Genomic DNA, 24,773 nt, shown 5'->3' with positions numbered 1-24,773 from the left:
AATACATGCAAGACCGAAGTAAACTCAAAAGGCTATAAAGAATTTCCAGAACTTGAATGAGTAAACTGATTTCTCTAGAGGGGCGAGAGTGATCCAGATCTTCGTTCCTGAAAATAGAAAGTTAGTTAGAGGTTGATTAAGTGATTATCTTCATCAATACCCACAAGTTTGTAGGCACAGTATTCTTGTTCTACTTACTAGAGAAAGCAAGGCATGTAACATGAGAAACATTCTTACAGAAATTCTGGCTAAGGTAAGCCATGCGACTTGATCACATCGGATGCTTTGTCGTGGTCAAGAGAAACGTTCAACACTAATTCATTTCTAGTGCTAGTAGATTCAGCCTGCAGGGCAGAGAAACAATGTCAGTACAAATCACCAGGCAAACCAAGCTTCTTACTTTTTGGGTACAAATCAAGGAATTCTAGCTATCAAATAATTCAAGGCGGATGCAAGATGAAACCTCCAAACATCAGCCTCACGGGTGCACACCAGCTTATAAGCTCAAGTATTGCGTTTATATTATATAGAATAAACATACCAGCCTACCACCAGTCAAGTTCAAAATAATGTACTGACTAACCAAGCTTATGATGACTTGCCAACAGTTCGAAAGTGAACTGCAGTCTAGTGTTTATTTCATTTGTAAGTAGAACATGATACAAGCAAAAACCCTAAAAGCAGAATAAATTCACTAGCCTGATGTATGTAAAAGCATCCACTTTTCACATATTGGAAAAAATGCAATAATGCCAACTGCCATTATTTCCTTTATGTTCAGAACAAGGACGTAGATATTTATATAGGTAGTTCCTATTTTTCTTATTATACACATACTGGGTCATGTATTCTAAAATTGAAAAGAACCACCAAAGAATGGTTAATGTAGCCAACAGATGAAAGGCAGGTTAACTCACCAGGTGACGTGGATCGCAAGCATGGGAAAGAGGCCTCTAACTATGAGTGATTGTCTTTCCTGCAGGAAGATAATGCAACAAATATAAGTCTTGGTCCAACATAAGCAGTATTGTTTCTTATCAGGCAAAATTCTATAGTACTCCCTCCGTCCTGAACTACTTGTCTTAGATTTGTCAAGATACAGATGTATTAGACACGCGGTAATACATGTTAATTAGTGAGTCTAGTTGAACACCACATTGTTTCTCATTAGGGTAAATTCTATAGTATATTAGCGAGTCAAGTTGAACAACATACTCCCAATCTTTCTGTTTGTTACGCACCTGTGTATTTTCAGATCAACGATTTGGCCAATGAAATATGAGCTATGCTACAAAAGGTACACCATGAAAAACCTATTTCGAATATGAATTTCAATGGTATACTTTAGCATATAATACATATTTCGTTGGTCAAACTGATGATCTAGAAATACAGGCATCCCTTATAAACTGAAACGGAGGTAGTAAGAATTATGCACCAAGTAAAAATAAAGGAGCAATAAATATCATCAATATTTTGCTGAGAGAAAAGAAGGATGTTAAATACTCCCTCTGTCCCAAAATATAAGAGCATTTTTGACACTAGTATCATCAAGGCAAAACCATGAAGGTTAAATGCTAAATGAATTTTCTAGCATTACATGGCAAATACTTGTATATTATTCCTCTATATTGAGTTGCACGATTGTGCAAGGTTCAGTGTTAGATTTGTCATTAACAAAAACTATAGTCTGAACTTATCTTTCAAAGTTTGAAGATCAGCATGCTAGTTCTAAATCATTATTACCTAGATATAGCACACACAGAAGGAGGTACTAAAAAGGTTACAAAGAAACAGGTTGTTCACATACTTCAAATGCGCTTGTGAAGCTCCACTTCAATTGATTTCTTTTTAGACGAGGAACGGCATGGTGGACATCTACTTGGCAATTAGCCTGCAGATACTCGATACGGCATAATATATGAATCAATTTCCATTAAACTACAAGATGAGGTGAAGCGCCTATAAGAAGAAATACTCTTTTTCTCCTGTCGATGAAGTGAAGCAAATGATGACCGAAGCCTTAACTTTGATAGCAGCCCGCACCTAGCAAATAGGTAGTGAACTATTTAAGACATAAATTGTTCCCCTGTAAACACTAACAAAAGGTTGGAAAATCCAAGGTTCCAAAATACGCACTGCAGAGGAAGCAATAGACTCCAAGTGGGTCATGGGTTCTCCCACGTATTTCATGGTTCGCTTGAAGTACAAATCCTGGTTGAAGACCTTCTCAGCCTGTGAAACAATTCATGAAAATATATCACCAAATATGAAGAGAGAAAAGGCAAGAAGGAGTGGATTTCCATTAGATTACATTAGAGTGCCAAAGATATACTTGTTGAGAACACATTTAGGGGCTGTTCGGAAGAATAGTATTTATTTGTAACATTTTAGTATTGAAGTTTGATTTGAGCTACAAAAGGGAACCTATCAATAAATGCCCTCCCAAACAGGCACGTATTTATCAAGAGAACATAGACCTCCAAAAGAAAGTTCACCTCAGCACCAATTCTGCATACTATTGAAATAGTCTCAATTGTATACAACCCACGGAGAGTCTCAACACCAAGGAGAATGGCATCACTACCTGAACAAAACAATTGTTATTCATGTTACAGCTTGTGTAATTATAGTTTGTTTGGGTGCAGTAATGACCAGCTGTACAGGATCACCAAAGTATAAGATATCTGCAAGAGGCAAAAACTAACCGTCCAGCACCGCGTTTGCCAAATCAGTTGCCTCCAGACGAGTAGGCCTTAGGTTGTCCGTCATACTGTCCACAAAACGAGTGTAACATCCCAAATTTTCAATTTGGAATGTTATACATTAGATCATCATGCATATCATATTTTATTTTGCATTTTGGTTGATCATAGAAATTCCACGCAACTCAATGACCCATGGAGAGAGTTGGGGATTTCGTTATTTTTCATATTTGAGTTCTCTCAAATTTGAGAATAGGATCATTTGATTTTATTTATTTTATCATCAATTATTTCTATTACAAAAATATGAGAGAGGGAATAAAATGACTTTCCCAAAATAAAGAAATATTGAGGATTTAATAAAAAAATCAAATAAGATTTTATTTCGGAGTTTTTTGGTGTTTTATTTGAATTTAGGAAAAATGTGCGTTTTTCAAAATTGCATTTAGGGCCCAAATAAATGTTCACCTTGTGCGGCTTGATTTTAGAAGCCCGTGAAAATTTCTTCCGAAATTTTTGGAGTCCGTTTAGTTTTTTTTCTTCCGAACGGAATAATTAAAAAAAACAAACCGACTTCGGGCCGTACCCGAGCGGGACACCGCCCGGGAGCAGCCTTTAAATAGCGCCGCCCCGAGCCGCCCCAGCCCATCAGCCCCGCCTCTATCCATGCGCGCCGCCGGAGACGCCGCCGACGACGACGATGCCGCCGCCCGAGGTTCGTCGCGCCTCATTTTCCATGCTGAAAAAAAAGAGAAAAAAAATTCGGTGTTCGTCGTTTTTCTTTTTCTCGGATTTAATCCGCGATTTTTCTGATCGCGATTCCTGATCCGATTTTCGTTTTAGTTTAACTTTTCGCTCGTTTATCGGAATCAGGCGATTCAAGCGCCTAGAGTTTCGTCTCGAAACCCTCTATCTGTTTAACCAACTTAAACAAGTTTTTGTTACTGTAAAATTTTCCCTAGATCCAGATTACTAGAACGAAGTTGTTTTCTTTCGCCGTTTGTCTTTCGTTGCTTCGTTCGATTTGATTCTTTTTGCCAACCGGAGTTCTTAAGTTGAACCTTCTGGTTAGATCTCTTATTTGAGTTTTACCTGTGCATTAGATGAGTACTTATTGTATGCTTGTTTGTTTGTCTGCGATAGAATACCCGGAGTGCGCCGCCTGTTACTTCGAATCGTTAGGTTTCGCGGATCATCAGCAAGGCAAGTAACACTTTGATCATACCTTTTCTACTACCCAGTTTTATTGCATTAGATCAATCCTCACACATTGCATGATTAGGATCTAATTAAATTGTGGGATGGGAAGTAGATGAGGTAGTACCTATTACCTGTTATTATCAAACCTTTGGGAGTTACTTCTACGTTTGCTTATTATGCCATGCTATGCTAGTAGACGTGGATTGGGTGAGTGATATCCATGACAGATGTGAGATTGTTAATTAATGGTTTATCTAAGGTGGCAACTTAAACACACATCTGGGTGGATTGAGGCACCTGGGTATTCCAGGACTTGCCTGTTTTCTTTTGGACCGCCACCCAGGCTCAAAGGGATCATGAGACTATTCATACTAGAAACTTCCGTGTGCAGCCACAAGCTATTATGGGCTCTAGCATAGTTGACTAAGTTGTGCGAACTCTTACAGTGGTAGACTAGCAGATGTAGGGGATGTAGGTGGTACGGTCTACCCGATCGTAAGGTGCTAGCGCTTCTGAAAGACTATGTCTCGGTCATCCGTCTTCTCAAACACCATGTAGTGCGAGAAACCAAACGGAGGCGATCGAGTCTTGTGGGGAAAAGTGCGCAAACCTCTGCAGAGTGTAATAAACTAATCATGGTTAGCCGTGTCCCCGGTTATGGACATCTTGAGTATCTAGTACTTGGATTTTCATGTGAATCTCAACATGTTACTCTAAATTAATTTTGTTGGGTTATGTTTAATGATGATGCTTAATTGGGATTGAGAATGCTGTCAACCATTCTCAATGTTTAACAACCACCATGATAGTAATTAAATTTTATTCCTTTGAAGTAGGGAAAAATTGGCTTTACGCAAAACTGTAACCATAGAGCTTTCCACCAGCCAAATATGCATATAGTATAGCTGTTTCATTCCATTACTCTCTATGTGTTACCTTGCCAGCATATTCCATGTGCTGACCCGTTTTCGGGCTGCAACGTTAATGTTGCAGACTTTTCAGACGACGATTAAGGAGTTTTTAGGTCGTGGTTCTATACTCAGTGATGCCGTTGGAGTTGATGGACTCACTTATCTTCCAAGCCTTCCGCTGTTATCGTTATTAGATGGCCTTAAGCCATATTTATTGTAATAAGTTCTCTTTTGAGACACTCGATGTAATAAGTGTGTGATTGCTACTCTGCTATAAATCCTCCGAGTACTGTGTGGTGTCAGCATTACTGATCCAGGGATGACACCGGAGCACAGAGATCAGACTGTTTGAGGTCTGGTCGCTACAGAGATGGTATCAGAGCACACGCTGACTGTAGGACACGACCACTAAGCTAAAGACCTAGATCACTATTCACTCTCTTCTCTTCTGACCTCTCATCTTTTCTACTCTTTAGGATGGCGGATGTAAGGAACAAGTTCACACAACCGGATGAAGATACACCCTTTTGACGCCACTTGAAGGAAGTCACTAGATACCTGAACATAGGAGTACCAAGCTTCACAGGAACCTACAACGCCACTTTACCTGAAGAAGAGCGTTGGATGATTCAAGTTCAAGTTCCAGGAAGGACGTTCATGCCAGTCACTGAGCCCATAGAATTTTCTTTTGATGCACCAACTTGGAGTCTAGGAAAGAGCATGGCAGCTCACATCGCCATGGGACGCATTGGAGAAGTCTACCGCAAGGATCTCAAGGATACTATCTACCAGATTTGTGGGCGCCGAGATGAACACTAGGAGATGATCAGCACCAGGAAGGATAGATCAATCGCAACTTTTATCCAGGAGCTAAATCAGCACATTCGACGACAGGAGAACCAGATGTGCGCCGACATGATAGACCTGAAGAAGGCAAGACTAGAATCAAGGAACTGGAGGAAGAACTCAAGGCTACACGTGAAGATTATGAAGAGGAAATTGAAGTATTGGTGGAGAAGAATGACGACCTGATCAAGAAGATTGGAATATTTATGGGAGACCCTACGCCAGTAGATGAAGACGAAGAACCCCAGGAAATTAGCCCGAAAGACTACATCATCATCGACGGCACCGACTCGGAAGCAGATAGTAGCGATGATGACTATGTTGATGAAGCTGGAGCAGATATTATGGAGTCAACGACCGAAGAATATTTCTAGTAGACCACCTCATCAGTAGTAGTAGTCCACCATGTAAATATAGTAGTCCGAGCACTTTTGCGATAGATAGATCGATTGTATGCCCTTGTTTGATTGATTGAAGTGAATTGTTTGTTTTGCCTCATGTGCATATGGGTAGTGTTTTCTCTTTAGACCCCCTCTATTCTTATATCTCATCTTTCTAAACCCTCAGATGCCTCCGAGACGTGACCCCGGATTTGCCTTTCCACCGGAGCTCACCCAGTTGATCCAGCAGCAGAACACATTGATGCAGTTGCTAGTCCAGAATCAGAATCAGGGGAACAACAACAACAACCCACCACCACCACCACCACCTGTTGACCACTTAGCCCGTTTTCTTAGGCTGAATCCGCCGGTGTTTTCCAGTAGCACCGAGCCGATAGTAGCAGATGATTGGCTCCGCAAGACAGCTAGGGAGTTGACCACAGCCGGATGCACAGATGCGGAGAAGGTGAAGTTTGCCGCACATCAGTTAGAAGGACCCGCAGCATCATGGTGGGAGAATTTCACAGCCACTTTTCCAGTCGACACTGTCACATGGGACCAGTTTCAGCAGGCTTTTCGTACTGCACATGTTTCAGCAGGAGCTATGGCCATGAAGAAGCGTGAGTTTCGCAACTTGCGCCAAGGAGGACGGACAGTTGGCCAGTATGTGGAGGAATTTAGTAAGTTAGCACGTTATGCCCCAGATGACGTCGCTACGGATGCAGCTAAGCAGGAGAAGTTTCTAGAAGGACTGAATGATGAGTTGAGCATGCAGTTGATGGTAGCAACCTTCAACAACTACCAGGAGTTGGTAGATCGTGCTCTTATGATTGAAGGGAAGCAGCAGCAAATTGAGAATCGCAAGAGGAAGTATGGACAAGGAAAGTACAATTCAGGAGCTCAGCAGAAGCCACGTTTTACCCCTAGACCGGGAGGACATTTTCAGCATACCCATGGAGGAGGTAGCTCGCACAATCACAATGGCACCAAGAATGGTAATGGCAATGGAGGAAGCAACGGCCAGAACCGCACCAACCCCTCAACCCCAGCCAAGAAGGACCTGAGCCAAGTCACTTGCTTTAAGTGTTCGAAGACAGGACATTATGCCAATGAATGTCCTGAATTGCAAAATGGAAATAGCAATGGAAGTTCTGGGAAGAAGCCGAACCCTTTTAACAGGGGACAGGTGAACCACGTTAGCGTGGAGGAGGTTGAAGCTCAGCCCGATGCAGTAATAGGTAAGTTTTTGGTTAAGTCATTTACTGCACTCGTTCTTTTTGATACTGGTGCATCGCATTCATACATCTCAAGGGGATTTGTGGATAAGTATAACCTACCAACCCAAGCCCTTAGGTCACCCATGTTAGTAACCTCGCCCGGAGCAGAGTATGTGGCTAGTCTATGGTGTGATCGGTTACCATTAAGGATTGGTAACTATGTTTTTCCCTCAGACCTAATAGTATTGGAATCTCAAGGATTGGATGTGATATTAGGCATGGATTGGTTATCAAAGTATGAAGGGAATATTGAATGTGCTAGTAAGTCAATTTTGCTTACCACCCCAGAAGGGAGAAGGATCAAGTATGTATCCCGGCATGTGCCAAAGAGGACTCAAGTAAATTGCCTAACAGGAGTTGTGCAGGAGGAAGTACCAGTGGTAAGGGATTTCCCTGATGTATTTCCAGAGGAGTTGCCAGGCATGCCACCGGATAGAGATATTGAGTTTTTGATTGAGCTATTGCCAGGCACAGGGCCAATATCAAAGAGACCATATAGGATGCCAGCAAAGGATTTGGTGGAAATTAAGAAGCAGATTAAGGAGTTACTGGATAAGGGATATATTCGCCCAAGTTCTTCGCCTTGGGGATCGCCAGTACTTCTAGTGGAGAAGAAGATGGATCGTTAAGGATGGTTGTTGATTATCGAGGATTGAATGAAGTAACGATCAAGAACAAGTACCCGCTACCAATGATCAATGATCTGTTTGATCGATTGCAAGGAGCTAAGGTATTTTCCAAGATCGATCTGCGATCAGGATACCACTAGTTGAAGATTCGAGAATAGGATATTCCGAAGACAGCTTTTACCACCAGGTATGGGCTGTATGAGTATACCGTTATGTCATTTGGTCTGACTAACGCACCTACCTATTTTATGAACATGATGAACAAAGTGTTTATGGAGTTTTTGGATAAGTTCGTCGTAGTGTTCATTGATGATATCCTGGTTTATTCGAAGAATGAAGAGGAGCATAAGGAGCATTTGCGTTTGGTACTTGGAAAGCTCAGAGAACATCAGTTATATGCCAAGTTCAGCAATGTGAGTTTTGGCTGAAGGAAGTAGGATTCCTCGGACACGTTATATCTGGAGAAGGTATAGCAGTAGATCCCGCTAAAGTTGAAACCGTGACCAAGTGGGAAGCCCCAACAACAGTTGGAGAGATCCGGAGTTTTTTTGGACTCGCAGGATACTACCGGAGATTTATTGAGAATTTCTCAAAGATTGCGAAGCCTATGACTGAGTTGTTGAAGAAGGATACCAAGTTCATATGGACAGAGGAATGTGAGGCTAGTTTCCAGGAGTTGAAGAAACGTTTGGTTACCTCACCGGTGTTGATTTTGCCAGACCAGACCAAGGATTATGAGGTGTATTGTGACGCTTCACGTCGAGGACTTGGAACAGTGCTTATGCAGGAAGGGAGAGTTGTTTCATATGCCTCAAGACAGCTGAAACTTCATGAGTTGAATTATGCCACGCATGATTTGGAGTTAGCAGCCGTAGTGCATGCATTGAAGACATGGAGACATTTTCTCATTGGAAATCATTATGAGGTGTACACGGATCATAAGAGTTTGAAGTACATTTTCACACAGAAGGAGTTGAATCTCAGACAAAGGAGATGGTTGAAGCTTATCAAGGATTATGATATGAAATTGCATTATCATCCTGGAAAGGCTAATGTAGTAGCTGACGCATTAAGCCGTAAGAGCCATGTCAATACGTTAATGACGGGAGAAATACCCACAGAGTTAGCATAAAATCTTCGTGAACTATGTTTGGAAATAGCTCCGAGAGGTTATGTAGCAGCATTGGAGATTCAGTCAACTTTGATGGATAGAATCAAAGAAGCTCAAAGGACTGACAAAGAGATTGCCGCTATAAAGGAGAAACTGAGCAAAGGAAAAGCTAAAGGATTTTGTGAGGATGAGCACGACACCCTATGGTTTGAAGACCGCGTTTACGTGCCCAATGACCCGAAGATCAGGAAGTTGATACTGCAAGAGGCACATGACTCAACGTATTCAATTCACCCAGGAAATACCAAGATGTATTTGGATTTGAAGGATATTTTATGGTGGACCGGAATGAAGAAGGATATTGCGGAGTATGTAGCAGTTTGTGATGTATGCCAGAGAGTAAAGGCAGAGCATCAGAAGCCAGCAGGATTGTTATAACCATTGCCGATACCTGAATGGAAGTGGGATAAGCTAGGCATGGATTTTATCATGGGATTGCCCAGGACTCGTTCAGGCTATGACACGATTTGGGTTGTAGTTGATCGATTGACGAAAGTAGCTCATTTCATCCCAGTAAAGACCACTTATACCAGTGCTAAGTTGGCAAAGATATACATGACCAGGATCGTATGTTTGCATGGAGTTCCAAGGAGTATCGTATCAGATAGAGGAACCCAGTTTACCTCAAAGTTCTGGAAGCAGTTGCACGAAACTTTGGGAACCAGGCTAGAATTCAGTACAACTTTTCATCCACAGACAGATGGACAGACCAAGAGAGTTAATCAGATTTTGGAGGATATGCTGAGAGCTTGTGCGCTAGATTACAGATCTAGTTGGGACGATAATTTGCCATATGCAGAGTTCTCTTACAACAACAGTTACCAAACCAGTTTAAAGATGGCCCCTTTCGAAGCCTTGTACGGAAGGAGGTGCAGGACACCGTTGTCATGGGATGAAGTTGGAGACCGCCAGTTGTTTGGTCCTGACTTGGTTAAAGAGTCTGAACAGAAGGTGAAGCTGATTCGCGATAGGCTCAAGGTAGCCCAGTCCAGATAGAAGAGTTATGCGGATTCTAAATGCAAGGAGACAGTTTATGAAGTCAGAGACAGAGCTTATCTTCGAGTATCTCCACTTCGGGGAACAAAGCGTTTTGGAGTTAAAGGGAAGTTAGCGCCATGATTTGTAGGACCATATCGAGTTTTGGAGCGTATGGAAGAAGTAGCCTACAAGTTGGAATTGCCAGAAGGATTGTCAGGAGTACATGATGTGTTCCACGTTTCTCAGTTAAAGAAATGTCACGCGGAGATGGCTGACATACCGTTGAGAGATACAGTGCTTTTGGAAACTATTCAGTTGGATAACGATTTGACTTACGAGAAGAAACTAATTAAGATTCTTGAGTTTGCCAGCCGAGTTACTCGCAGCAAGGTTATCAAGTTTTGCAAAGTTCAGTGGAGTCACCACACAGAGGATGAAGCCACCTGGGAACGAGAGGAAGATTTGCTCAAAGACCACCCTCACCTATTTTCTAGCCAACCCGGATCTCGAGGGCGAGATTCATCTTAAGGGGGGTAGGTTTGTAACATCCCAAATTTTCAATTTGGAATATTATACATTAGATCATCATGCATATCATATTTTATTTTGCATTTTGGTTGATCATAGAAATTCTACGCAACTCAATGACCCACAGAGAGAGTTGGGGATTTCGTTATTTTTCATATTTGAGTTCTCTCAAATTTGAGAATAGGATCATTTGATTTTATTTATTTTATCATCAATTATTTCTATTACAAAAATATGAGAGAGGGAATAAAATGACTTTCCCAAAATAAAGAAATATTGAGGATTTAATAAAAAATCAAATAAGATTTTATTTCGGAGTTTTTTGGTGTTTTATTTGAATTTAGGAAAAATGTGCATTTTTCAAAATTGCATTTAGGGCCCAAATAAATGTTCACCTTGTGCGGCTTGATTTTAGAAGCCCGTGAAAATTTATTTCGGAATTTTTGGAGTCCGTTTAGTATTTCTTTTTATTTTTCTTCCGAGCGGAATAATTAAAAAAACGAACCGACTTCGGGTCATACCCGAGCGGGACACCGCCCGGGGGCAGCCTTTAAATAGCGCCGTCCCGAGCCGCCCCAGCCAATCAGCCCCGCCTCAATCCGCGCGCGCTGCCGGAGCCGCCGCCGCCGACGATCCCGCCGCCCTAGGTTTGTCGCGCCTCGTTCTCCGTGCCGAAAAAAAAGAGAATTTTTTTTCAGCATTCATCGTTTTTCTTTTTCTCGGATTTAATCCGCGATTTTTCTGATCGCGATTCCTGATCCAATTTTCTTTTTAGTTTAACTTTTCGCTCGTTTATCGGAATCAGGCGATTCAAGCGCCTAGAGTTTCGTCTCGAAACCCTCTATCCGTTTAACCAACTTAAACAAGTTTTTGTTACTGTAAAATTTGCCCTAGATCCAGATTACTAGAACGAAGTTGTTTTCTTTCGCCGTTTGTTTTTCGTTGCTTCGTTCGATTTGATTCTTTTTGCCAACCGGAGTTCTTAAGTTGAACCTTATGGTTAGATCTCTTATTTGAGTTTTACCTGTGCATTAGATGAGTACTTATTGTATGCTTGTTTGTTTGTCTGCGATAGAATACCCGGAGTGCGCCGCCTGTTACTTCGAATCGTTAGGTTTCGCGGATCATCAGCAAGGCAAGTAACACTTTGATCATACCTTTTCCTACTACCCAGTTTTATTGCATTAGATTAATCCTCACATATTGCATGATTAGGATCTAATTAAATTGTGGGATGGGAAGTAGATGAGGTAGTACCTATTACCTGTTATTATCAAACCTTTGGGAGTTACTTCTACGTTTGCTTATTATGCCATGCTATGCTAGTAGATGTGGATTGGGTGAGTGATATCCATGACAGATGTGAGTTTGTTAATTAATGGTTTATCTAAGGTGGCAACTTAAACACACATCTGGGTGAATTGAGGCACCTGGGTATTCTAGGACTTGCCTGTTTTCTTTTGGACCGCCACCCAGGCTCAAAGGGATCATGAGACTATTCATACTAGAAACTTCCGTGTGCAGCCACAAGCTATTATGGGCTCTAGCATAGTTGACTAAGTTGTGCGAACTCTTACAGTGGTAGACTAGCAGATGTAGGGGATGTAGGTGGTACGGTCTACCCGATCGTAAGGTGCTAGCGCTTCTGAAAGACTATGTCTCGGTCATCCGTCTACTCAAACACCATGTAGCGCGAGAAACCAAACGGAGGCGATCGAGTCTTGTGGGGAAAAGTGCGCAAACCTCTGCAGAGTGTAATAAACTAATCATGGTTAGCCGTGTCCCCGGTTATGGACATCTTGAGTATCTAGTACCTGGATTTTCATGTGAATCTCAACATGTTACTCTAAATTAATTTTGCTGGGTTATGTTTAATGATGATGCTTAATTGGGATTGAGAATGCTGTCAATCATTCTCAATGTTTAACAACCACCATGATAGTAATTAAATTTTATTCCTTTAAAGTAGGGAAAAATTGGCTTTCCGCAAAACTGTAACCATAGAGCTTTCCACCAGCCAAATATGCATATAGTATAGCTGTTTCATTCCATTACTCTATGTGTTACCTTGCCAGCATATTCCATGTGCTGACCCATTTTCGGGCTGCAACGTTAATGTTGCAGACTTTTCAGACGACGATTAAGGAGTTTTTAGGTCGTGGTTCTATACTCAGTGATGCCGTTGGAGTTGATGGACTCACTTATCTTCCAAGCCTTCCGCTGTTATCGTTATTAGATGGCCTTAAGCCATATTTATTGTAATAAGTGTTGGAAATATGCCCTAGAGGCAATAATAAATTGATTATTATTATATTTCCTTGTTCATGATAATCGTTTATTATCCATGCTAGAATTGTATTGATAGGAAACTCAGATACATGTGTGGATACATAGACAACACCATGTCCCTAGTAAGCCTCTAGTTGACTAGCTCGTTGATCAATAGATGGTTACGGTTTCCTGACCATGGACATTGGATGTCGTTGATAACGGGATCACATCATTAGGAGAATGATGTGATGGACAAGACCCAATCCTAAGCATAGCACTAGATCGTGTAGTTCGTATGTTAAAGCTTTTCTAATGTCAAGTATCATTTCCTTAGACCATGAGATTGTGCAACTCCCGGATACCGTAGGAGTGCTTTGGGTGTGCCAAACGTCACAACGTAACTGGGTGGCTATAAAGGTACACTACGGGTATCTCCGAAAGTGTCTGTTGGGTTGGCACGAATCGAGACTGGGATTTGTCACTCCGTGTGACGGAGAGGTATCTCTGGGCCCACTCGGTAGCACATCATCATAATATGCACAATGTGACCAAGGAGTTGATCACGGGATCATGTGTTACGGAACGAGTAAAGAGACTTGCCGGTAACGAGATTGAACAAGGTATCGGGATACCGACGATCGAATCTCGGGCAAGTATCGTACCGATAGACAAAGGGAATTGTATACGGGATTGATTAAGTCCTTGACATCGTGGTTCATCCGATGAGATCATCGTGGAACATGTGGGAGCCAACATGGGTATCCAGATCCCGCTATTGGTTATTGACCGGAGAATGTCTCGGTCATGTCTGCATGTCTCCCGAACCCGTAGGGTCTACACACTTAAGGTTCGATGACGCTAGGATTATAAAGGAAGTTTGTATGTGGTTACCGAATGTTGTTCGGAGTCCCGGATGAGATCCTGGACGTCACGAGGAGTTCCGGAATGGTCCGGAGGTAAAGATTTATATATGGGAAGTCCTGTTTTGGTCAACCGGACAAATTTCGGGGTCACCGGTATTGTACCGGGACCACCGAAAGGGTCCCAGGGGTCCACCGGGTGGGGCCACCTGCCCCGGGGGGGCCACATGGGCTGTAAGGGGGTGCGCCTTGGCCTATATGGGCCAAGGGCACCAGCCCCAAGAGGCCCATGCGCCAAGGGATAAGGAAAGGAAGAGTCCTAAAGGGGGAAGGCACCTCCGAGGTGCCTTGGGAAGGAGGGACTCCTCCCTAGCCGCCCCCTTCCTTGGAGGAAGGGCCAAGGCTGTGCCCCCCCTCTCCCTTGCCCCTATATATATGTGTGGGGGTGGGAGGGCAGCCATACCTTTGCCTTTGGTGCAGCCCTCCCCTCTCCCAAGTCTTCTCCTCTCCCGTGGTGCTTGGCGAAGCCCTGCAGGATTGACACGCTCCTCCACCACCACCACGCCGTTGTGCTGCTGCTGGATGGAGTCTTCCTCAACCTCTCCCTCTCTCCTTGCTGGATCAAGGCATGGGAGACGTCACCGGGTTGTACGTGTGTTGAACGCGGAGGTGCCGTGCGTTCGGCACTTGGTCATCGGTGATTTGGATCACGACGAGTACGACTCCATCAACCCCGTTCACTTGAACGCTTCCGCTTAGCGATCTACAAGGGTATGTTGATGCACTCTCCTTCCCCTCGTTGCTAGTTTCTCCATAGATAGATCTTGGTGACACGTAGGAAAATTTTGAATTTCTGCTACGTTCCCCAACAGTGGCATCATGAGCTAGGTCTATTGCGTAGATTCTATGCACGAGTAGAACACAAAGTAGTTGTGGGCGTTGATTTTGTTCAATATGCTTGTCGTTACTAGTCTTATCTTGATTCGGCGGCATCGTGGGATGAAGCGGCCTGGACCAACCTTACACGTGCGCTTACGTGAGACCGGTTCCACCGACAAACATGCACTAGTTGCATAAGGTGGCTGGCGGGTGTCTGTCTCTCCCACTTTAGTCGGATCGGATTCGATGAACAGGGTCCTTATGAAGGGTAAATAGCAATTGGCATATCACGTTGTGGTCTTTGCGTAGGTAAGAAACGTTCTTGCTAGAAACCCATAGCTGCCACGTAAAACATGCAAACAACAACTAGAGGACGTCTAACTTGTTTTTGCAGGGTGTGCTATGTGATGTGATATGGCCAAAGGATGTGATGAATGATATATGTGATATATGAGATGATCATGTTCTTGTAATAGGAATCACGACTTGCATGTCGATGAGTATGACAACCGGCAGGAGCCATAGGAGTTGTCTTAATTTATTTATGACCTGCGTGTCAACATAAACGTCATGTAATTATTTTAGTTTATTGCTAACCGTTAGCTGTAGTAGTAGAAGTAATAGTTGACGAGACAACTTCAAGAAGACACGATGATGGAGATCATGATGATGGAGATCATGGTGTCATGTCGGTGACGATGATGATCATGGAGCCCCGAAGATGGAGATCAAAAGGAGCAATATGATACTGGCCATATCATATCACTATTTGATTGCATGTGATGTTTATCATGTTTATGCATCTTGTTTGCTTAGAACAACGGTAGTAAATAAGATGATCCCTCATTAAAATTTCAACAAGGTGTTCCCCCTAACTGTGCACCATTGCGACAGTTCGTTGTTTCAAAGCACCACGTGATGATCGGGTGTTTGATTCCAACGTTCACATACAACGGGTGTAAGACAGATTTACACATGCAAACACTTAGGTTGACTTGACGAGCCTAGCATGTGTACAGACATGCCTCGGAACACAGAAGACCGAAAGGTCGAGCATGAGTCGTATGGTAGATACGATCAGCATGAAGATGTTCACCGATGTTGACTAGTCTGTCTCACGTGATGATCGGACACGGCCTAGTTGACTCGGATCATGTAATCACTTAGATGACTAGAGGGATGTCTATCTGAGTGGGAGTTCATAAGATGAACTAATTATCCTGAACATAGTCAAAAGGTCTTCGCAAATTATGTCGTAGCTCGCGCTTTAGTTCTACTGTTTAGTTATGTTCCTAGAGAAAAATTAGTTGAAAGTTGATAGTAGCAATTAAGTGGACTAGGTCCGTAAACTGAGGATTGTCCTCATTGCTTCATAGAAGGCTTGTGTCCTTAATGCACCGCTCAGTGTGCTGAACCTCGAACGTCGTCTGTGGATGTTGCGAACATCTGACATACACGTTTTGATGACTACATGATAGTTCAGTGCGTAATGCTAAACGGTTTAGAGTTGAGGCACCGAAGACGTTTTGAAACGTCGCGAAACATATGAGATGCTTCGAGGGCTGAAATTGGGATTTCAGGCTCGTGCCCACGTCAAGAGGTATAAGACCTCCGACGATTTTCTTAGCCTGCAAACTAAGGGAGAAAAGCTCAATTGTTGAGCTTGTGCTCAGATTGTCTGAGTACAACAATCATTTGAATCGAGTGGGAGTTGATCTTCCAGATAAGATAGTGATGTTTCTCCGAAGTCATTACCACCAAGCTGCTAGAGCTTCGTGATGAACTATAATATATCAGGGACATATATGATGATCCTTGAGATATTCGCGATGTTTGACACCAAAGTAGAAATCAAGAAGGAGCATCAATTGTTGATGGTTGGTGAAACCACTAGTTTCAAGAAGGGCAAGGGCAAGAAGGGATACTTCATGAAACGGCAATTCAGCTGCTGCTCTAGTGAAGAAACCCAAGGTTGAACCCAAACCCGAGACTAAGTGCTTCTGTAATAAGGGGAACAACCACTGGAGCAGAATTACCCTAGATACTTGGTAGATAAGAAGGCTGGCAAGGTCGATAGAAGTATATTGGATATACATTGTGTTGATGTGTACTTTACTAGTACTCCTAGTAGCACCAGGGTATTAGATACCGGTTTGGTTGCTAAGTGTTAGTAACTCGAAATAAAAGCTATGGAATAAACGGAGACTAGCTAAAGGTGAGCTGACGATATGTGTTGGAAGTGTTTCCAATGTTGATATGATCAAGCATCGCACGCTCCCTCTACCATCGAGACCGGTGTTAAACCTAAATAATTGTTATTTGGTGTTTGCGTTGAGCATAGACGTGATTGAATTATGTCTATCGCAATACGGTTATTCATTTAAGGAGAATAATGGTTACTCTGTTTATTTGAATAATACCTTCAATGGTCTTGCACCTAAAATGAATGGTTTATTGAATCTCGATCGTAGTGATACACATGTTCATGCCAAAAGATATAAGATAGTAATGATAGTACACCTACTTGTGGCACTGTCACTTAAGTCATATCGATATAAAACGCATGAAGAAGCTCCATGTTGATGGATCTTTGGGCTCACTCATTTTGAAAAGTTTGAGACATGCGAACCATGTCTATTGGTGTATATGCATGAAGAAACTCCATGCAAATGGACCGTTTGGACTCACTTGATCTTGAATCACTTGAGACATGCAAATCATACCACATGGGCAAGATGACTGAAAGCCTCGTTTTAGTAAGACGGAACAAGATAGCAACTCGTTGGAAGTAACACATTTTGATGTGTGCAGTCCAATGAGTGCTGAGGCGTATAGTGGATATCGTTATGTTCTTCACAGATGATTTGAGTAGATGTTGAGTATATTTACTTGACGAACCACGAGTCTGAATTATTGAAAGGTTCAAGTAATTTCAGGGTGAAGTTGAAAGATCGTCGTGACAAGAGGATAAAATATCTATGATATGATCATAGAGATGAATATCTGAATTACGAGTTTGGCACAGAATTAAGACATTGTGGAAATCGTTTCACAACTAATACAGCCTGGAACACCATAGTGTGATGGTGTGTCCGTACATCATAACTGCACCCTATTGTATATGATGCATACCATGATGTCTCTTATCGAATTACCACAATAGTTCATGGGTTAGGCATTAGAGACAACCACATTCACTTTAAATAGGGCACCACGTAATTCAGATGAGATGACACCGTATGAACTATGGTTTAGAGAAACCTAAGCTGTCATTTCTTAAAAGTGTGGGGCTGCGACGCTTATGTGAAAAAGTTTCAGGCTGATAAGCTCGAACCCAAAGCGGATAAATGCATCTTCATAGGACACCCAAAACAGTTGGGTATACCTCCTGTCTCAGATCCGAAAGCAATAAGGGATTGTTTCTAGAATCGGGTCCTTTCTCGAGAAAAAGTTTCTCTCGAAGGAATTGAGTGGGAGGATGGTGGAGACTTGATGAGGTTATTGAACCGTCACTTCAACTAGTGTATAGCAGGGCACAAAGAGTTGTTCCTGTGGCACCTACACCAATTGAAGTGGAAGCTTATGATATTGATCATGAGACTTCGATCAAATCACTCCCAAACCTCGTAGGATGACAAGGATGCGTACTATTTCAGAGTGGTATGTAATCCTGTCTTGGAAGTTATGTTGCTAGACAACAATGAACCTACGAGCCATGGAGAAGCGATGGTGGGTCCGGATTCCGATAAATGGCTCGAGGCCATAAAATCCGAGAGAGGATCCATGTATGAAAACAAAGTGTAGACTTTGGCGAAACAGCTCGATGGTCGTAAGGCTGTTGAGTACAGATGGATTTTAAAAGGAAGACGGACAATGATGGTAAGTATCACCATTAAGAAAGCTCGACTTGTCGTTAAGATATTTTCCGACAAGTTCAAGGAGTTGACTACGGTGAGACTTTCTCACTCGTAGCGATGCTAAGAGTCTGTTGGAATTATATTAGCGATTACTGCATTATTTATGAAATCTTGCAGATAGGATGTCAAAACATTGTTTCCTCGACGATTTTTCTTGAGGAAAGGTTGTATGTGATACAACCGAAAGGTTTTGTCAATCCTGAAAGATGCTAATAAGTACGCAAAGCTCCAGCTATCCTTCTGAGGACTGGAGTAAGCATCTCAGAGTTGGAATGTATGCTTTGATGAGATGATCAAAGATTTTGGGTGTATACAAAGTTTATGAGAAACTTGTATTTCCGAAGAAGTGAGTGGGAGCACTGTAGAATTTCTGATGAGTATATGTTGTTGACATATTGTTGATCAAAAATGACGAAGAATTTCTGGAGAGCATATAGGGTTATTTGAAAAGTGTTTTCAATGGAAAGCCTGGATTAAGCTGCTTGAGCATTGAGCATCAAGATCTATAAGGATAGATCAAAACGCTTAATGAAACTTTCAAATGAGCATATACCTTGACATGATCTTGAAGGTGTTCAAGATGAATCAGTCAAAGAAGGAGTTCTTGCCTGAGTTGTAAGGTATGAAGTTAAGACTTAAAGCTCGACCATGGCAGAATAGAAAGAAAGGACGAAGGTCGTCCCCTATGCTTAAGACGTAGGCTCTACAGTATGCTATGCTGTGTACCGCACCTGAAGTGTGCCTTGCCATGAGTCAGTCAAGGGGTACAAGAGTGATCCAAGAATGGATCACAGGACAGCGGTCAAAGTTATCCTTAGTAACTAGTGGACTAAGGAATTTTCTCGATTATGGAGGTGGTAAAAGAGTTCGTCGTAAAGGGTTACGCCGATGCAAACTTTGACACTAATCCAGATTATTCTGAGTAGTAAATTGGATTCGTATAATAGAACAGTTATTTGGAATAGCTCCAAATAGAACGTGGTAGCTGCATCTAGGAGATGACATAGTGATTTGTAAAGCACACACGGATCTGAAAGGTTCAGACCCGTTGACTATAACCTCTCTCACAAGCATAACATGATCAAACCCAGAACTCATCGAGTGTTAATCATATGGTAAATGTGAACTAGATTATTGACTCTAATAAACTCTTTGGGTGTTAGTCACATGGGGATGTGACCTTGAGCGTTAATCACATATCGATGTGAACTAGATTATTGACTCTAGTGCAAGTGGAAGACTGTTGGAAATATGCCCTAGAGGCAATAATAAATTGATTATTATTATATTTCCTTGTTCATGATAATCGTTTATTATCCATGCTAGAATTATATTGATAGGAAACTCAGATACATGTGTGGATACATAGACAACACCATGTCCCTAGTAAGCCTCTAGTTGACTAGCTCGTTGATCAATAGATGGTTACGGTTTTCTGACCATGAACATTGGATGTCGTTGATAACGGGATCACATCATTAGGAAAATGATGTGATAGATAAGACCCAATCCTAAGCATAGCACTAGATCGTGTAGTTCGTATGCTAAAGCTTTTCTAATGTCAAGTATCATTTCCTTAGACCATGAGATTGTGCAACTCCCGGATACCGTAGGAGTGCTTTGGGTGTGCCAAACGTCACAACGTAACTGGGTGGCTATAAAGGTACACTACGGGTATCTCCGAAAGTGTCTGTTGGGTTGGCACGAATCGAGACTGGAATTTCTCACTCCGTGTGACGGAGAGGTATCTCTGGGCCCACTCGGTAGGACATCATCATAATGTGCACAATGTGACCAAGGAGTTGATCACGGGATGATGTGTTACGGAACGAGTAAAGAGACTTGCCGGTAACGAGATTGAACAAGGTATCGGGATACCGACGATCGAATCTCGGGCAAGTATCGTACCGATAGACAAAGGGAATTGTATACGGGATTGATTAAGTCCTTGACATCGTGGTTCATCCGATGAGATCATCGTGGAACATGTGGGAGCCAACATGGGTATCCAGATCCCGCTATTGGTTATTGACCGGAGAACGTCTCGGTCATGTCTGCATGTCTCCCGAACCCGTAGGGTCTACACACTTAAGGTTCGATGACGCTAGGGTTATAAAGGAAGTTTGTATGTGGTTACCGAATGTTGTTCGGAGTCCCGGATGAGATCCCGGACGTCACGAGGAGTTCCGAAATGGTCCGGAGGTAAAGATTTATATATGGGAAGTCCTGTTTTGGTCACCGGACAAGTTTCGGGGTCACCGGTATTGTACCGGGACCACCGGAAGGGTCCCGGGGGTCCACCAGGTGGGGCCACCTGCCCCGGGGGGCCACATGGGCTGTAAGGGGGTGCGCCTTGGCCTATATGGGCCAAGGGCACCAGCCCCAAGAGGCCCATGCGCCAAGGGATAAGGAAAGGAAGAGTCCTAAAGGGGGAAGGCACCTCCGAGGTGCCTTGGGGAGGAGGGACTCCTCCCTAGCCGCACCCTTCCTTGGAGGAAGGGCCAAGGCTGCGCCCCCCCTCTCCCTTGCCCCTATATATATGTGGGGGGTGGGAGGGCAGCCATACCATTTGCCTTTGGTGCAGCCCTCCCCTCTCCCAAGTCCTTCTCCTCTCCCGTGGTGCTTGGCGAAGCCCTGCAGGATTGCCACGCTCCTCCACCACCACCACGCCGTTGTGCTGCTGCTGGATGGAGTCTTCCTCAACCTCTCCCTCTCTCCTTGCTGGACCAAGGCATGGGAGACGTCACCGGGCTGTACGTGTGTTGAACGTGGAGGTGCCGTGCGTTCGGCACTTGGTCATCGGTGATTTGGATCACGACGAGTACGACTCCATCAACTCCGTTCACTTGAACGCTTCCGCTTAGCGATCTACAAGGGTATGTAGATGCACTCTCCTTCCCCTCGTTGCTAGTTTCTCCATAGATAGATCTTGGTGACACGTAGGAAAATTTTGAATTTCTGCTACGTTCCCCAACAATAAGTTCTCTTTTGAGACACTCGATGTAATAAGTGTGTGATTGCTACTCTGCTATAAATCCTCCGAGTACTATGTGGTGTCAGCATTACTGATCCAGAGATGACACCGAAGCACAGAGATCAGACTGTTTGAGGTCTGGTCGCTACAACGAATAACAACAGCAGGCTTTCCAGCCATGTTGCACTTTTGAAATAAGAACACCTAAAGAACGAACAAAGTAGTACTCAATAGAAAAATACATGTTAATTACCTCCACATTCTCAATTTTGGCAAAAATCAGAGTTTTGGCTAAGATAACTAACTTTGAGAGGAACTCCCGTGCCTATTGCAGGAAAAATACTATCAACGTTAGGAACATCTTTCCAAAGTATGAAGTGCAAACAAACATGTGATGCTATTCAACAAAATATCAATATAAAAAATTCAATCTGTTGGGAAAGATGGTACTGTGAAGTCATAATGACATAATGAGTTACTTGCCGCACATCTTTTGCATGCCTTGTATAAGAAAGAGAGAGGAAGTCAATCTTGTTTGGAGCACCCCATTTTTTCATAACCTGAAAGTGGTGCGTGCTCACAAAGTCATATAATGGGTTACAGCAAGGAGCTCCAGTTTCACGAAAAAAATTAACATGTAAAGTCTAGTCGCCAAGTTAATACAAGGAGCAAGAGAGATTCTTGGGAGAAGTTCCTTACATTTTTATCCTTATCAAACAACGTGGGCATGTCGATATGGATCTGGAAGCAATGCAATGTGAAGACATAATCACAATAAAGTTCAGAAAAAGGAATAGTCAGTCTACACTAAACAAGTAATAGGGTGTTACCTATGATCAAGAACTACCAAGACCAAGTTAGCCTAAATGATTATTCATCAAGATACGAGTTCACATTCAACAAACAGCAATCAATCACGCCATATAAAAATGTACCATCTCAAGGAAAATTTGTAAGAGATGGTTAATAACTTGAATAAAACACATCATAGCTAGTATACTAACACAGAAGTGATATCAATATTCATACCTTCCACATCAGATTTGAATAATTGAACTTCAAAAGGGAACAAGGAACAGTGGAAGAAAGAATAGTGCAAGGTCAGTTACCTATGATCAGGAGTACCAATCAACAAACAGCAAACAACAATCAACCAATCAATCAACAAACAACAAACAATCAATCAATCAATCAACAAACAACAATCAATCAATCTTAATAACCATACACAAACAGCAATCAATCATGCCATATAAACATGTAGCATCTCAAGGCAAATTTGTAGGAGATATGGTTAAAAACACACCATCGCTAGTATATAACACAGAAGTGACATCAATATTCCTACCTTTCACATCAGATTTGAATCGGGGAACTTCAAAAGGGAACAAACAAGGAAAAGGGTGCTCTGATGAGTGGATGCATTGGATATGAAAACAAACAATGAAAACGTGATTATTGATAAATAAGGTAGGCATCGGATGCATTGGATGCCAAATCGGCCACACAATGAATGGAAACCAAGCAAGTGATTGTTACAAGAGTCAAGCTTTTCTGCTCAGCCCATCGTCCTAATTTATCAGCAGGAGAGGAGCCTCACATCACGGTACCCATGGCCTACATGGTTTGCACCCCTGAACACGAATCATATTGGAACATAAGCAAGGCATGATAACAAGAAACAAGTTGAACACACATCATCACATATGAACATAAGCAAAGCATGATAACAAGAAACAAGTTGAACACACATCATCATATATTGGAACATAAGCAAAGCATGATAGCAAGAAACAAGTTGAAAAGAACACCATCAGAACAACCGTAACAGACAAGAACAAGATTCGTTGCATCTAGGATGGGAGCACACACGCTTGCCGGTAGAACAAGAATCGATAGAGGACGAACAATGCAGGTGATGGAACAGAGGAACGGATTCGACGCTGCTCCAATTTCAAAACCAGAACCGCACACCGTCGCCCCGACGCGAAGACGAAATGCATGACCGTCGGATAACAGAAGCGCATGAACCATCGCTCCACCGTGAACAAGGAACGCAGGAACAGAAGTTTCTCAAACGGACTTGTTAGTTCGCAAACCAGATGGTGACCCAAACCGACGGACCGCTCGTTCGCTTCCTCCTAGAGTCACAGACCCCCGACGAGACGTCCCCAAGAACACGCAAGAGCATCAGGGCGACGGCGAGGACGAGCAAGAATCAAACCACACGCGACTCTGAACTAACGATGGCGGCAAGGACGAGCAAGTCGAATCGGACGCGCATTTCTATCTAAACGGACGAATCGAGGACGAGCATATAATCAACCAAATCAGGTGCGCTTCAGAACAGAGGAATCGAGGACGAGCAGAATCGAACAAATCAGAAGCGATTCTTCTACTCTAAACGACGGAATAATCGAGCGAGGAGGAGCAACATGGAACCAGACGCGAGAGGAGGAGAGGTAGGAACCGAGGACGAACTGCCTCACCGGACGCGAGACGGGGAGAGGCAAGAACCGAGGACGAGTCGCCTCACCGGGCGCGAGAGGAGGAGAGGCACGAGTCGAGGACGAGCGCGCGCTGGCACACGACGCCGGTGCCCCCGCCGCCGGTCGCCTGCCACTTGGCCGAGCCCCGCGTCCTCGGGGAGCGGCGCGGCCCCGCAGGCGGAGAGGAGAGGGAGCAGGGCGCGAGCGCGCGGGTGGATTTGGGGTCGGCGGCCGTAACGGAGGCCACCACGCGGCCAGGACGGGCCGAGGACGAAGGAAGGAGGCGAGAGGCGCGGCCCGGACGGAGAGAGGAGGAGCGGGCCGGCAAAGGGCAGAGCTCTATAGGCGGGGCAGAAGCGGTGGCGGCGGGCGGAGGCTTGTCCTTGCTGAGGTGCTCGTGGCGTGGCTGCGGGTATGAAAGGCAAGTGGAGCGGGGCTGGATCCGGCGGCGGAACGGGAGTTTTCCACGCGGCAGATGCCCCTGGGTACCGTTGTCGTGCGTGTCTCTTTTTTTTTTCTTCAGAAAATCAGATTGATTGCGTGGTGAAAACAAATGTGTTCATTTTTTAGTGCTGAAAGTAAATGTGTTCGGGTTAGAAACACCTACGTATCCGAGTTGATCGACAACTCGTCTCGCCCGCTCTAGCTTCTGCCGCTTCCCTCCCCTTCCTCGCCTCTCCTCGCATCCCGCCGTTGGTGCAGGTGGCGGCGCGGCGTTTCTCCCCTCCTGATGGTGTGCGCAATGCGGCATGCGGCAT

General features: G+C 43.5%; 1 pseudogene; it reads right to left on the bottom strand.

Annotated features, from left to right (window-relative positions):
* Positions 1-248: 248 nt before the first annotated feature.
* On the bottom strand, positions 249-24,773 carry LOC123057138 (pyruvate kinase 1, cytosolic-like; annotated as a pseudogene).

Source organism: Triticum aestivum, chromosome 3A, assembly GCF_018294505.1.
Source record: "Triticum aestivum cultivar Chinese Spring chromosome 3A, IWGSC CS RefSeq v2.1, whole genome shotgun sequence".
Taxonomy (NCBI): domain Eukaryota; kingdom Viridiplantae; phylum Streptophyta; class Magnoliopsida; order Poales; family Poaceae; genus Triticum; species Triticum aestivum.
The sequence above is the reverse complement of the archived record's forward strand: the minus strand, read 5'-3'. Positions and strand labels throughout refer to the sequence as shown.